This window comes from Oncorhynchus clarkii, chromosome 9 (assembly GCF_045791955.1).
Source record: "Oncorhynchus clarkii lewisi isolate Uvic-CL-2024 chromosome 9, UVic_Ocla_1.0, whole genome shotgun sequence".
Taxonomy (NCBI): domain Eukaryota; kingdom Metazoa; phylum Chordata; class Actinopteri; order Salmoniformes; family Salmonidae; genus Oncorhynchus; species Oncorhynchus clarkii.
This window is the reverse complement of record NC_092155.1, coordinates 62946633-62962220: the sequence shown is the minus strand read 5'-3', so window position 1 is coordinate 62962220 and position 15588 is coordinate 62946633. Positions and strand designations below refer to the sequence as shown.

Here is a 15588-nt window from a genome sequence, read left to right as displayed (position 1 = left end):
TAGCCAACCCGAGGGAGACTGAATTCATTTCCCTTGGCCTGAACACTCTGTGTCCTTCTGGGCCAAAATAAAGAGTCTGGCTGAGGTACACTAATGGGAGGGAACAAGCCTTATCCATGCTCTTAAAAACACATTTCCCGACTCCAGACTCCCAAATACCTTTCCCGTTCCTTCAGACTGTTGTGGCATGACCCAGTGTTGAAGGCCTAAGAATGGACCCTCCATGTTTTTAAAGGAGTGTGTCCAATCCTCCTGGCATGTCAGTAGCTTGCCTGCCCAAAGCGGACTTACACACAAACCCAACCATACAGGGAGAAGGATAGCCAAGATAGGATGGATGGGTTTTCAGTCTGAAGTTGGAGTTTAGATGTCTTTTATCATCGCTTTGGTTGGATTTGTTTTGGTCGGCAGAGGAAAGAGGGAGTTTTATTTGGAAAGGGTTTCTGCTTTGAGGTATTCTGTTCACTATCTTTTCCCAGGAATGAGTTTGGGAGCTTTATCTCCTCTGGTTTTCCCAGCTGAAGGCAAAGGATGAGTTAAGGTGTCTCCGATGGGGAAGAGGAGCTATTCATAGAGATAAGGCCCTGGCTGACTTGAGAATTGTCACAAAGCAGACAGACATACATGTCACGGAGCTCCAGAGAACCAGCCTTCCAGCACTACAGGACCAGGCAAGGGCAACAGAATACTCATCCCCATAACACTGTTCCTTCCTCGCTCTTCTGACTAAGCATTGCGTAACAATTTTTTAGATAACGCAAATCAGTGGAGGCTGGTGAAGGGAGGATGGCTCATTTGGCACTGATGGAAATGGATAAATTGTAAGAATTGTATGCTACATTTCCAAGTGAGGAAGAATAAAGCTTAAGTCAATATAGTGTGAAGCAGCAAATTACACAAGAGCTAATGGAGAGCAGTAATACACTGCTGCTTCAGGTTGTAATTGGACCGCAGTCCGAGCAGTGGAGTAGAGACAAAGCTGCCGTTGGCTCAGAACTCTTTCTCACAGCACATGAGCAGACTAGACTAGCCAATGCAATGCTGCTTGCCATGCCCCCATCATGAGTGGTAACCATGGTGACGGTGGCAGGGCCAGGCAGGGCGTCCATCCGCATCACCAGGGGGCGTTGTGGACTCTGTCAGCATGTGGCACATTGGCGTTCTTTACCTTATCTGCCATTGTGCCCAGCGCCCTGTTCCCCTAAAACACCCCCACATACACAGGCGCACACTGGTTCTCTCCCAAAATAGCACACTATTCCCTATTTAGTGCACTACTTTTGACCAGAACCCTATGTACCCTGTCAAAAGCAGTCCACTACATAGGGAATATGGAGCCATTTGGGACGCATACACTCTCACACTGTCGTCTGCCTGCTACTGACAGCTGCCCTTGGTGTCTGTGCTGTGCTCAGCCCCCTCCCTCCCTCCCTCCATCTCTGCCTGCATGGCTCTCGTCCGCTCTCTCCCTTTTGTTGCTCACTTATTGTCAACTTCCACACTAAACAAAACATCCTCCCATGACACAAGCTAATTGATTATTGATGCTTCCAGGCCTAAACTGACTTATATTCAACCAAGACTGAAAGGGAAAATTCAGAGACAGAGACAATGCATTCAGTGCTTTCATGAAAACTGAAAAAGTCAAAGCATTTGAATGTAAAGCTTGAGCCTCAAGGTCTTTTCCCCCCTTTTCCCCCCTTTTTCAATGCTTTGATTAGGCTGTTGTGCTGCCTCGGGAACAGTCTCGTCTCGGCACAACAAATAGTGGGGTCTTGAGGTGGAGAAACAGCCTGAGGGTTTTGTTCTGGCAACACAAACAACCCAAATGTCAATTTCAGCCCCTTCTTGAATAATCAAAACAACCCTCATAGCTATGAGGTAATGCTTGGCTTGCTACTGGGTCTGACAGGCTGCCTGTGACTTACAGCAAGTGTGAAGTTCACTGACAAACAAACAGGCAGACTTGTTATTCCGCAGGTCCTGGTTCCATGATTGCTGTTCTTATCTCCGGCAACAGGGTAACTTTGTTACAGCAGGTAAAATATAGCATGGCTTGTGACAGGAGGGATCAGATAAACAGTGAGACTGGGTCTGGGCAGAGACATGTGGACATGGTGGTGAATGCCTAAAGGGCCTGTTCTGTGACTGAGAAAGAGAGCGGGAGGCTGACTGATGTATCGAGTGCGGCGGACAGATTGAGGCACTAAAGAACGGCTGAGGCGAGAGATCCTGTCCCATGGAAATGTGTCATGAAGGCAATTCCATGAGTATCTCAATAAAAGGTTCTCAAAACCTGGGCCCTGGATAGAGAGATGCAATGGGCCCAGCACCCCCAGCACCTCAGACAAATTCCTTCAAGGTTACAGCAATGGTGCTTTATGAGGGTGTTACACTTTCCAAACACTCTGCTCTAACACTAAGTTACCTTTCTTTTCCTTTTCATTTATTTTATCTTTATTTAACCAGGCAAGTCTGTTAAGAACAAATGCTTATTTTCAATGACGGCTTAGAAACAGTGGGTTAACTGCCTGTTCAGGGGCAGAACGACAGATTTGTACCATGTCAGCTCGGGGATTTGAACTTGCAACCTTCCGGTTATTAGTCCAACGCTCTAACCACTAGGCTACCCTGCCACCCCTACTTTCATTTACTGTCCATTTCTCCATCTGTTGGATTCAGTAGTTGGACAAAAGGCTTTGTTTCAGCTAGCTGGCAGGCCAATGGGACTGGTAGAGGAGAGGGCACACTGGAGTTCAGCATTAGCCAGGGGGATGCATGGTGAGGTCTGGGGTTTGGACCCGTTTTTAAAAAGAATGCTGATCTTGGACCAGGTCTCCCCTGTCAATGTTGTCTTATTCATTATGATCTAAAAGGCTAAACTTATCCTAAATCAGCACTCATCAGGAGTCTTACTTTGATAGTCTTTATGAATAAGGGCCCTGGACACTTTATCCTGCCAGAAAGAGGTAGGACATTAACGGTTCCCCCCTCAGCTTGGCCCTCTGAGGAGCGAGAGAGACAGACTGGTTGGAGTCTGCTGCTCAACTGCTCTGTCTGGGGGGTCCAACTCTCCGGCCCTCCAACCTCCCACTGCAGGGCCTCTGCCAGCAGCACTGGAACAGACATGGGGAAACAACCTCTCTCATCTAGGGCTGGGCGATATGGCCAAAATATCATATCATGACATTTTTCAAATTTTGACTTTATGACGGTATTTTATTATTAAAAACAATTACAATATAGACAATAGCAACATAGGACAAGCAAGACATTGACCATGCAGACTGTATGAAAGTGTCTCTTGGTCAAGCAACAACAAATGCGCTCCTTGAGTGACGGGGTGGGACCAGGTCTGTGTGGAAAGCGGCGTGCAGAGAGCGAGACCGTGGAGAGGGATGACTCAAGTAGTGGAGTGAACTATCAAAATGAACGTTACACACGGTGTATCACCGTTATACCATTATAGGATGTAAAGTAAAAACCCAAACCGCTCCGTGCATCAATACCGGTATATAGTAAAACACAGTATACCACCCAGCCCTACTCTCAACACAATATCACACACACAGCAGTTAAAAAGGAAAAGCACCCACCTCGGACTCACAGGCTCTATGATTTCAGAAGCAGTACTTGCGGTCTTTGGAGTCTTCTGGTGCATTATAGTTTCTGTGAATGTATTGGAAAATGTCATGCAGAGCAGTCACATTGATTTTCACTCCATGTGCTATGTGTTGCTCATACCGACTCCAGCTGCTATTTACCAATGTAGAGGCCTGTAGCCATCAACCTAAACTGGTCTCAATGATTCAGTAAGTCACTAAAGGCTACGCACACAACCACTCAACATGATGGAAACTACCACAGCATGACTAAGTCTTTCAGGGTAGCCCTGGCTATAGTGACATAAAGAAGCACTTTTCAAATGCATTACATAATGAGATGTGCAAGGTTCAGCTCATTCCGCACATATCTGTGACTAGGCTGATGGATGAGTAGAACCCTTAGCCTCCCCCTCTTCCTAAATCAAGGCTATGAAAAGTATCGGAACTCCCCCACATTGATGCAACATATCTGGGCACTGCTGCTGGCTACTGTCTACTCCTCTAAGTCCTCTGGGATAATTATGACTAACAGAAGCATAGCTATCTCTAAATAAGGTGGGCTGGACATGATGCTTAAAGAAGCTGCCTAGCAGGCAGATAATAAAAGCCTGTTGTTTGCAGGGTTGAGAGAGACTGAAAGCTCAGAGAACTCAGTGATATGGTTGAGGAAACTGTCTTGGGTGAGGAGCCAGCCTTTAAACAGCATGAGGAGAGAGATAGTTCTGCTTAACACCATACAACAACCACTTTCCAACTAAACACTCTCCCTGGCTACACTCAACGTGATCAATGTCACAGATGTTATAAGTCTCTCTTATGTCAATCTTCACATGGATACACCTTCCCTCTCTATCACACACCCACACACATGCATGCACGCATGTACACCAAGGCATGAGTGGAGCGTGTGTAGGTCAGAGTTAGAGATCTCTGTTGTGACAGCTGGACAGTTGACAGGTTCCGATTAAACATTGCAGTGAGGGGGAGACCAATTGAACTAAACAAACAAATATGGTGAGTAGCCTACACTCAAGCCGATCATGTGGAGACCTAGATCTGCAAGGAACAAGTGAACACACAGCAGCCAGCCTGCAAGGCATTGGAGTGCCTGTGTAGGCAAGCATGTGTGTGTGTGTGTGTGTGTGTGTGTGTGTGTGTGTGTGTGTGTGTGTGTATGTGTGTGGGGGGGGGGGGGGGGGGGGGGGTCTTTAAGGGGGAGCCTATTCCAGAATATCCAATCACTGAACATGTTTAGACTGTTCACTCGTTAAGAAATATGTCAAGGATTCCGCCTGCATGCATAGTGACTTGTCAAAATCTCTCAATCTAAACATGGGATGATGAGCCTGGCTACCTGGTAGAGGGAGCCCAGTCAATAGAGGAGAAGAGAAGCCAGTGTGCACTGCATGCTGGTGACACTCACACAGCACATACAACAGCACAGAGCAGGCTATCTGTGCATGCACCTCTGTCACCACCACCACTATCCTACTCACTTGGTACTAAGTACAAACACCAATATGTATTATTAGGCTCTAAAGGCCTGACTGCTGATGGTATTGAGGAGATGCAGAGCAGGCTCTGTTCAGATCTTGCTCTGGTCTGCTTGATAGCTGCTGAAGTCTAAAGAGTTGTGGTTGGGGTCGACAGGGGACGCTCTTGAGCCGTCGTGCCATCCTGAGGAAGAGTCTCATCATCACAAGAAAGGAGACTTGGGGAACAGGGGCCAGGGTATACGTTCTACACTACATACGTGACGCTGTTCAGTGGTCTGCAGCTTTTGAATAGAGAGGAGAAAACTGCTACCATGCTATCAGGCAGAATGGAAAAACTCAACATAACTGAGATACCGGTCATCTAAAAAGAGCACAGTACTTAATCAACATAGCGTTCGTACTCCATGTGTGTACTACCAGAATGCTTTCAGGGAGTCCATTGAGATGCATCATTTACCCTTTCTAAAATAAAGCTGTTGAAAGTGGTGAACAAACCATCCTTAATCACATAAGACCTCCCGATTACCCTGCAGGAAAAAGACATGTACTAAACTGGCAAAAGCAAATCAATAGCACTGAGATTCTTCCTGTCCTGACAGCTGAATAAAATCCAATCAAAATGCTAGAACACATGTTGAGAGAAAGGGGAATGGAGAGATGGAGAGGCAATGGCAGTGCACGATCAACCAGCCAGCCAACCAGTTTGATGTGAATTTCTCCAATGGAGGTCATTTCTCTGAGCTTCATGTAGTTAACCTTATTGATTAAAGAATGTGTGATGTTGAGGTTCTCAACATCTCCGCTTGCACTGCTCCTCTTCAAAGAGATCTCTTGATGTGCTACATTGAGCAGAATGGCAATGCAATTTACTGTGTTCTTGTAGCTCGCATAAAGAGATGATCTAGATATCATGTATTTCATGTACACTTGATTCCAGAAAACGGGAATCATGTCTGACTAAATCTGTGTCTTAAAATAATACAGTCATAAGGTGAGTGCCTCACTACACAAACACACTGGTAATGTTATAACTGGTAGTGTCCCACTACACAAACACACTGGTAATGTTATAACTGGTAGTGCCCCACTACACAAACACACTGGTAATGTTATAACTGGTAGTGTCCCACTACACAAACACACTGGTAATGTTAGAACTGGTAGTGCCCCACTGTCCAAATACACTGGTAATGTTATAACTGGTAGTGTCCCACTACACAAACACACTGGTAATGTTATAACTGGTAGTGTCCCACTGCCCAAACACACTGGTAATGTTATAACTGGTAGTGCCCCACTACACAAACACACTGGTAATGTTATAACTGGTAGTGTCCCACTCCACAAACACACTGGTAATGTTATAACTGGTAGTGCCCCACTACACAAACACACTGGTAATGTTATAACTGGTAGTGTCCCACTACACAAACACACTGGTAATGTTATAACTGGTAGTGTCCCACTGCCCAAACACACTGGTAATGTTATAACTGGTAGTGCCCCACTACACAAACACACTGGTAATGTTATAACTGGTAGTGTCCCACTGCCCAAACACACTGGTAATGTTATAACTGGTAGTGCCCCACTACACAAACACACTGGTAATGTTATAACTGGTAGTGCCCCACTGCCCAAAAACACTGGAAATATTATAACTGGTAGTGCCCCACTACACAAACACACTGGTAATGTTATAACTGGTAGTGTCCCACTGCCCAAACACACTGGTAATGTTATAACTGGTAGTGCCCCACTACACAAACACACTGGTAATGTTATAACTGGTAGTGTCCCACTGCCCAAACACACTGGTAATGTTATAACTGGTAGTGCCCCACTACACAAACACACTGGTAATGTTATAACTGGTAGTGCCCCACTACACAAACACACTGGTAATGTTATAACTGGTAGTGTCCCACTACACAAACACACTGGTAATGTTATAACTGGTAGTGCACCACTGCCCAAACACACTGGTAATGTTATAACTGGTAGTGTCCCACTGCACAAACACACTGGTAATGTTATAACTGGTAGTGCCCCACTACACAAACACACTGGTAATGTTATAACTGGTAGTGTCCCACTACACAAACACACTGGTAATGTTATAACTGGTAGTGCACCACTGCCCAAACACACTGGTAATGTTATAACTGGTAGTGCCCCACTACACAAACACACTGGTAATGTTATAACTGGTAATGCCCCACTGCCCAAACACACTGGTAATGTTATAACTGGTAGTGCCCCACTACACAAACACACTGGTAATGTTATAACTGGTAGTGCCCCACTGCCCAAAAACACTGGAAATATTATAACTGGTAGTGCCCCACTACACAAACACACTGGTAATGTTAGAACTGGTAGTGTCCCACTGCCCAAACACACTGGTAATGTTATAACTGGTAGTGCCCCACTGCCCAAACACACTGGTAATGTTATAACTGGTACTGCCCCACTACACAAACACACTGGTAATGTTATAACTGGTAGTGTCCCACTACACAAACACACTGGTAATGTTATAACTGGTAGTGCACCACTGCCCAAACACACTGGTAATGTTATAACTGGTAGTGCCCCACTCCACAAACACACTGGTAATGTTATAACTGGTAGTGTCCCACTACACAAACACACTGGTAATGTTATAACTGGTAGTGCCCCACTGCCCAAATACACTGGTAATGTTATAACTGGTAGTGTCCCACTACACAAACACACTGGTAATGTTATAACTGGTAGTGTCCCACTGCCCAAACACACTGGTAATGTTATAACTGGTAGTGCCCCACTACACAAACACACTGGTAATGTTATAACTGGTAATGCCCCACTGCCCAAACACACTGGTAATTCTATAACCCCGAGTTTTCCAAACTCGGTCCTCGGGCCCCAAGGGGTGCACGTTTTGGTTTTGGCCAATCACAACACATGATTTAAATAATCAATTAATCAACTAAGCATTGATCATTTGAATCAGCTGTGTAGTGTTAGGGGGAAAAAGAAAAAATCAGCACCCCTTGGGGTCCCAGGGACCGAGTTTGGGAAACGCTGCTATTACCATTCCAGACTATCAGTGCCTGTGCTTCTCTTCAGATTGGAGTTAATTAGGTGAATATAATGAGCATGTGATAATCAGACCAAGGCTGAGTTTAGTGGTTTGTTCTTCCAGGGATGCAATGTCCACCCTTGTGGCTGTTCCTGGGGTCAAACTGCTGTTTCGCTTTGAAATTGATAATTAAAATAATTATGTGAGTAGGTCACACTTTAGATATACAAAAACTGATTTTACCAAGAAGAAACAATGTTTGATTGCATGGTCACAACGATTAATATGCTCTCCGTCAGTCATAGGCAGATGCAAGTTATTGTCATGCAAATGTTTGGCAATTTTTCTCCCTAAGATAACATTTATTTTCCTTTAGAGTCACTGTCATGAGCGCTTTCTCGGACGCTGTGTGTGTGTGACGGAAAATTAAGATTTGTGAGTGCATCTGCTGGTCCAGAGCTTCGACAGATGAGTAGTCTAGATTCTAGCTGCTTTCAAGGCTTGGGGAAAACGGCGACTGTTATTCAGTCTTGCAGCCAACCACATTGTAATCGGAACCTTTATCATATATCAACAGCGTTATAGAATATTAACAAGTTAGAAGGATGGATGAAAGAGTAGACTAATCGGTGTCGGACAGTACATTTAAAATCGTTATTCCAACCCCCTGACCCGGGTAATGCAGTAAAGAACAGAAACAAGTTACATGGTGCAAAATAATCACATTTGTTCTCACGTGTTGGATCGCATTTATGAGACACAAGGCTTAAAATAGGCACTACAATCTGTCTGTCTACTATAATGGACATTTTTATATTCACTCTGTGGAGCACTGCTCTAACTTACCCCTAATAGCAGGTTCACAGTCAAGGTCAGCATGGCGAGCTGATGCTGGGGGAATCATTAGCTATAGATACTGGTCTGTTGATTATTGGAAGTAATTGAAAATACGTTGGGATGATAGTCAGTTAAAAATAACGGATAACTGATTTAATACTGCAGCTTAATAGAGGTCTTATAACATCAACCCAGAACAATGCAATATGAATATTTTAGGATTGTCTGGATATCAAACTCAATCAAATTAGTTTAATGAGCGGATGACAGCTGCATTATGATTAAAGGTTGACCGTGTGGTCATAGAGTGGATGGTAAAGCCCAGAGCCATACATATGACTCTGGAAAAGCCCAAAACCTGGCTGAAAGGAGCTATGCGTAATTGTGGTTTTACGCACGAGTCTATATGCCTACATTTGTCTACACGTTCATTGAAAAGTAACAGGTACCATTGGAAAAATAACAACACTGAAATTAATCCAATCTATTTTTGGGGCATTTTTTCATTCAGCTTAATATCCCACAACCTTGTAATAACCAGCCGTATTATTATCTACATCCTTATTGTGGCAGACTAGGCTACAGTTAATAATTTAGCAGAAGTGTCAAGGCAAAAGACTCAAAATTGTGCTGGTAGCCATCATCAGCATCGACATCGAAATGTAAAACCAAACTGATAATAAATTGATTTATGTCTAGGTAGATTTTTTTTTTTTTAAATAACATAGGCTAAACGTTATCACTCACCTTTCGGTTTCAATGGGAGCTGCTGCTGATATTTTAATTCTGATCACACAAGCTGTGATGGTCTTCTCTTCGTTGAGGTGATGGAGTATTCTACTTACATCCACGGAAAATTCTACGAGTACCACGAGAAAGTCTGACGCCGCGTTCATCAAACAATTTAGAGTATTCCTATTTACTCCCAATTCCTATAAATTGTCGGATACCCAATGCCCCCTCATTTATATCCTAAAATCCCTAAAAGACGATTCTAGGTTTCACACGGCTAATATTAGGTAAAACCACAATAACGAATCTATGCTGAAAATTCAGCGCGCTCAACTTCGGTTGACCGTCAATTTATTCAAATGGTAATTCACATGAGCATGCCTATGATACAGCGAATTCCTTTAGTTTACAGGGTAATGTCCTGTACTATGAATTCGGCTGTAGCCTCACTTGCCATCGGCGGGTAGGCTATCTTCGGTTTGCGTAGCAACCTTGCAGCACAAATTCACACACGCTTTCTCACAGGGCTGTGTTAGACTGGCATGGAAAGCTGCGGTGCACCCCGCCAGCGTACAGTACCGCTAGCAAACCACAGCGTTTAAACCCGGCCCCCTGTACACTTCGGCAGCACGGACTCATTTGCATGGTGCATGTGTTAACTGTTTCAGTGCGGTGCCTCCGAAAAGTTGCTTGGCCATATGCTCTGCTCAGTGTCATTTGCGGCAATCATAACAGCCTCTAGTAAAAGTAGGAAGATAGTGTAGAGAACACAATAAAGTAATTATATTTTGGGATAAATAATTTCCTTTTCCTCTGATTTCATCTCATTTATAGGCTATGGGAAAATATAATTTTATTATTGATTACCAAGGAATGAAAGGTCACCATAAAGTGGGTACAATCTTTAAACGCTTTTAATATAAGAAAGTATTTAAGATGTTTCAGTAACATTGGTCTAGCCTACCTGATGTTTCAGTTACATTGGTCTAGCCTACCTGATGTTTCAGTTTAAGATGTTTCAGTTACATTGGTCTAGCCTACCTGCATTGAAGACGTTTTTAAGCTATATTTGATGTATTGAAATAGAGATCATTGTATTAAAAGTATTAATATAGTAAAAAAGTATGAATATTATTAATATAATCGAATGTAATCCAAACATATAATAAGCCTCTTAGTCTTACACCCATTCTACAATACCGTTAGGCCAGTTCTGGTGCGCATTGGGATTTAAGAAGTCTCAACAATGAAGGATACTTTGAGGGGAGATGCTGGTGCCAATTCTGTTAGAGTACTGCCACCTATAGGCATAACACGGAGCTACTACCTAGTAATAAATGACCCGATACAATAGCCCTACTACAGTCTCACAGGTCTTCAAAAGAAGAAACACATTGTCTAAGCTACTCAGTTTAGGGAATGAATCAACCATTTGCATTAAAAATAATAGGCCAGTTTTGAAATGGTGGATTGAAGCCCAATTAAAAATATCTATCATTAAGTATTTTTTTGCAAAGTATCTCTTTCTGCTTATCCTCTCTCTCAATAGATAAAGAGAGAGGCAGTGAAAGACAGACAGTAGACAAGCAATTTTTAGACCATTATTGGTCCTTGTAATGTGCTTTCCAGGTGAGTAGACACTACCGTGTGCAGTCATATATATTCACAGTGACCCTCTGTTGAGTGCCAGCCATTAGAGCACCCAACAGTGTCGTTGATTGGCTCTGCGATGCATGCTCTTTCTGCTTCTGAGATAATGATCAGGTATAACTTTCACAGCCCTCCGAGTCCCTGTGCTCCCAGGGGGCGACAGTACATTGTTGTTTAAGTAATGAGAAGAGCGCTTAAAACCAGCCTCAGCACTAATTCCCTCCACTCTGCTGCTCCTTATCTGCTTTTTTCCAACAAATCCCTTTAAGTTTATTCTCCCTCTCTGTAAGTGTTCTGGAATCCAGACCCCATTAAGTAGCCATTTTGTTGCGCTGCATTAACGCTAATCAATTCCCTCTCTCCATCCCCAAGTCGCCTCTTAGCCACTAGGAAGGTGTCCAACACATCCTGGTCTTTCACATTTGAGTTATTAAAGTACAATCTGATCAACTGTTCCAAGTACCTCTATATTCAGTTGCAATACTGGTAGTTCACTAATGGATTTGCCTCTAATATTCAGCAAAGAGGGATCTCTTGATCCACCCAACTCCGCTCTATGTTGCCAAAGGAAAAGATACCACTGATTAACTACGTTATTAGGCTACATACTCCTAAATGTGTCTAAATACTTGTGATGATCCAGCACTTTAAAATGGTCATTCTGTTATTGCCATGATAGAAAAATGGTCCATGCCCCACCAAAGCTTAATACTTGAAGACATTGAGGAAAAAGTAGGCTAGCCCCATTCTCTTCAGTGAGGAAAAGGAAAACAAGACAGGTTTCTGTCTGCCATCACAAGTATCTGTAAACTGCCAGGAGGTACAGGACGCAGACCCATCTAGTGTGTGACTGAACTAAAAGCACAGCCCACTTACAGATGGCCTAGGTCAATAGTTGGAGGGCATCCATATTGAAGTCCCACAGCAGCACTACCTAGCTCCTACCACTCAAGACTCAAATGGATCTTATTCAAGCCACGGCAGTGCAGAGCAGGGGTAATCAAATACAGCACCGCTCTTGAATCCATTACTCATAGGCTTGTTTGGAACAAGCAGTGATTTGTTTGATTGGAACATAACTCAAATCATATCGGGTCTGGGAGAGCAGGTGCTGGGTACACTGTCTGTCTGTGTAGTATGTACAGTCCTCGTGTGGTTTTGCTAGACGTCTGTGTAATAAAATCAAAGTGTTGGTTTTCATTCAAAACTGTATATTTTTAAATGAAGAAAAAAGGTACAGACTATGCCAGCTGGTTGAGAGTTAGAGCACCAGAACTCTAAATGTTGAAGTTCAATAAGAGTGACCAGTTGGGAACCACGACAGTGGCCAAAAATATGAGGAGGCAGCGATTTAACAAACAGTATGAACATTTTATTTTTAAACGAGAAAATGGTAAAAGTAGTCTCAATATCTTGGCCACCCTCTTATGGGCTAAGGTGGAAATTGTTCTGCAAAAATGGAAAAAGATCTTTGTCCAGTTGTTGGGTTTGGGGAAGTCGGTTCCAGGTTGTCCTCTTGCTCTGTGCCACGACTTCGGCTGAGGTCGGCTCCTCTCCTTGTTCGGGCGGCGTTCGGCGGTCGACGTCACCGTCTTTCCAGTCATCACCGATCCGTGTTTCCTTTTTTCCTTTTGTTTTGTCTTGATTACGCACACCTGATTTCTATTCCCTTATTATGTTCCTTATTTAACCTCTCGTCCACCTTTCTGTTTTGTCCGTGATTGTTTTGGGTTACTGTGTGTGTTGGAGGATTTTCTCTTTACGGGATGTTTCCTTGTTGAAGATATTCCGGGTTTTTGTATTCATATTTTGAGTAAAGACTTTTGTGTTTTTCTCGAACCTGTGTCCTGCGCCAGACAACGAACCCAGCACATTGTTACACTCTGCCTACTCCAGAGCTGCCTCCTCTGGGTAAGGCCTGAGGCACAAAGAAATGTTGTGCAGTACAAAGCCTCAATTGTCTTTGAATAGATATTTAAATTTAAGCAATCCATTCCTTGAAAACCACAATGTCTTCTTTGAAATCAGGTGAGTCCAAGCCAATGGAAAATGGTTAAAAAACGGTGCACTTCCTTGATACTTCAGTACGTGTCTTCAGTCCCATTTCTGTCTGAGGTCCTTACTCGTCGGTGCTCTGAGCTGTTCTGCCGCGATGCTGCCTCTGCAAGGCTTAAAATACACGCATCAATATGCAGTGAACCAATGGGAATACATCTTGAATGACTGTACCTGCATTCTCATGAGAGGGGAGTGACAATCGGGTCGCAAGTTGCTCTGTTCTCCTCCTGTTGGTGCACCCCAGTGATTGTTGGCAATGCTCCTATGAAACCACACAGTGACACTCCAAACCAAAACATAAGTGAAATCACACAAAATACACACGTGAAAAAGAGTGAGAGCAAGCCAACTGCTGGAGGAATGCAGAGCAATACTGTTTCCTTATGAATGTAATTTCGTCACATCATGACGTATAAGCCATAGTCTACCCCTGGTTTTATGTCGCCTTCAAAACAACTGGGTACTCGGAAAAATTGGAGGTCAAACCATAATGTCAGTGATCTTCAGGTTCGAAAGTCGGAGCTCTAGAAAGAGGCCAGAGTTCCCAAGTTGGAATTCCGAGTTGGATGACTGTTTAAACCAATATTTCCCAGTCTGAGGTTGTTTTTTCCCCGCACTTACAGTAGGTCTGAGATTTCCGAGTTCCCAGTCCCGAGTTCACAGTTGCGTCACTAGTGGGATTCTCTAGATAGTAAACATATTTTACATGGGCAAATGGAAATTGTAAATACCTTTACTCTACAGCTGAGATGCTTGGAACATGAGCAAGAGCATAGCCACTGGAAGTAGTTGGGCCAGAAAAAAATGAATGCTTCGCTGAAGATGTCTATGTTGGTCTGCTAATACAGGACTAGTAAAGACCCAGTGCACTACTTTTGTGAAAACATTTACCAGCATTTGTAACTTGAGTCTGATAATTATTTGTACAAAACAGTTAAAATCAAATCAAATTACATTTAATGGTCACATGCACGTTTAGCAAATGTTATTGCAGGTGTAGCTAAATGCTTGTGTTTCTAGATCCAACAGTGCAGGAATATCTAACAATTTTACAACAATACACACAATACACACAAATCTAAAGTAAAGGAATGGAATTAAGAATATATAAATATTTGGACGAGCAATGTCAGAGCGACATAGACTAAAATACAGTAGAATAGAATAGAATAGAGTATATACATATAAGATGAGTAATGCAAAATATGTAAACATTAAAGTGACAAGTGTTCCATTATTAAAGTGGCCAGTGATTTCAAGTCTATGTATATAGAGCAGCAGCCTCTAAGGTGCCTCTATTTAACAGTTGGAAGGCCTTGAGAAAACAGAAGCTGTTTTTCAGTCTCTCGGTCCCAGCTTTGATGCACCTGTACTGACCTCACCTTCTGGATGATAGCGGGGTGAACGGGCCGTGGCTTGGTGTGTTGTTGTCCTTGATGACATTTTTGGCCTTCCTGTGACATCTGGTGCTGTAGGTGTTCTGGAGGGCAGTTAGTTTGAGGGCAGTTAGTTTGAGCCCGGGGGTGATGCGTTGGGCAGACCGCACCACCCTCTGGAGAGCCCTGTGGTTGGCAGTTAGTTTGAGCCTGGGGGTGATGCGTTGGGCAGACCGCACCACCCTCTGGAGAGCCCAGGATGCTCTCAATTGTGGGTACCTACCGGACAGACACACAGACAGGGACTCAAGAGGTGCAGGGGAGCACTGCCAGGCTGGCTCTCCGAGACCACCCACCTACACCACAGTTATACACACACGCACGCACACACACGCACGCACGCACGCACGCACGGACGCACACACACACACACACACACACACACACACACACACACACACACACACACACCACCCACACTGCCGTGCAGTTATGCAGTCATACAGGTGGCCCATTATCACTAATGGCCCACCCATGGAGGAGTGGAGGCTGCTCAGGCTCATAATAATGGCTGGAATGGAGCAAATTTGAATGGCATCAAACACATGGTTTCCATGTGTTTGATGTATTTGATACCATTCCACCTATTCCGCTCCAGCTACTACCATGGGCCCATCCTTCCCAATGAAGGTGCCACCAACCTCCTGTGCCACAGAGAGACCCAGCAGCAGGGCACCACTGACGCCAACCCTAACGCTCACCCAACA

At 43.9% G+C, this 15588-nt stretch overlaps 1 protein-coding gene across 1 annotated transcript in view; it reads right to left on the bottom strand.

Moving 5' to 3' along the window:
- The window catches only part of LOC139416721 (plexin-A2-like), a 466777-nt gene extending 456537 nt beyond the window's left edge, over positions 1–10240 (bottom strand). Inside the window, exon 1 of the mRNA XM_071165718.1 lies at positions 9753–10240. The gene's annotated coding sequence lies outside the window, so the exon portion shown is untranslated. The remainder of the gene's footprint in view (positions 1–9752) is intronic.
- Positions 10241–15588: the final 5348 nt, after the last annotated feature.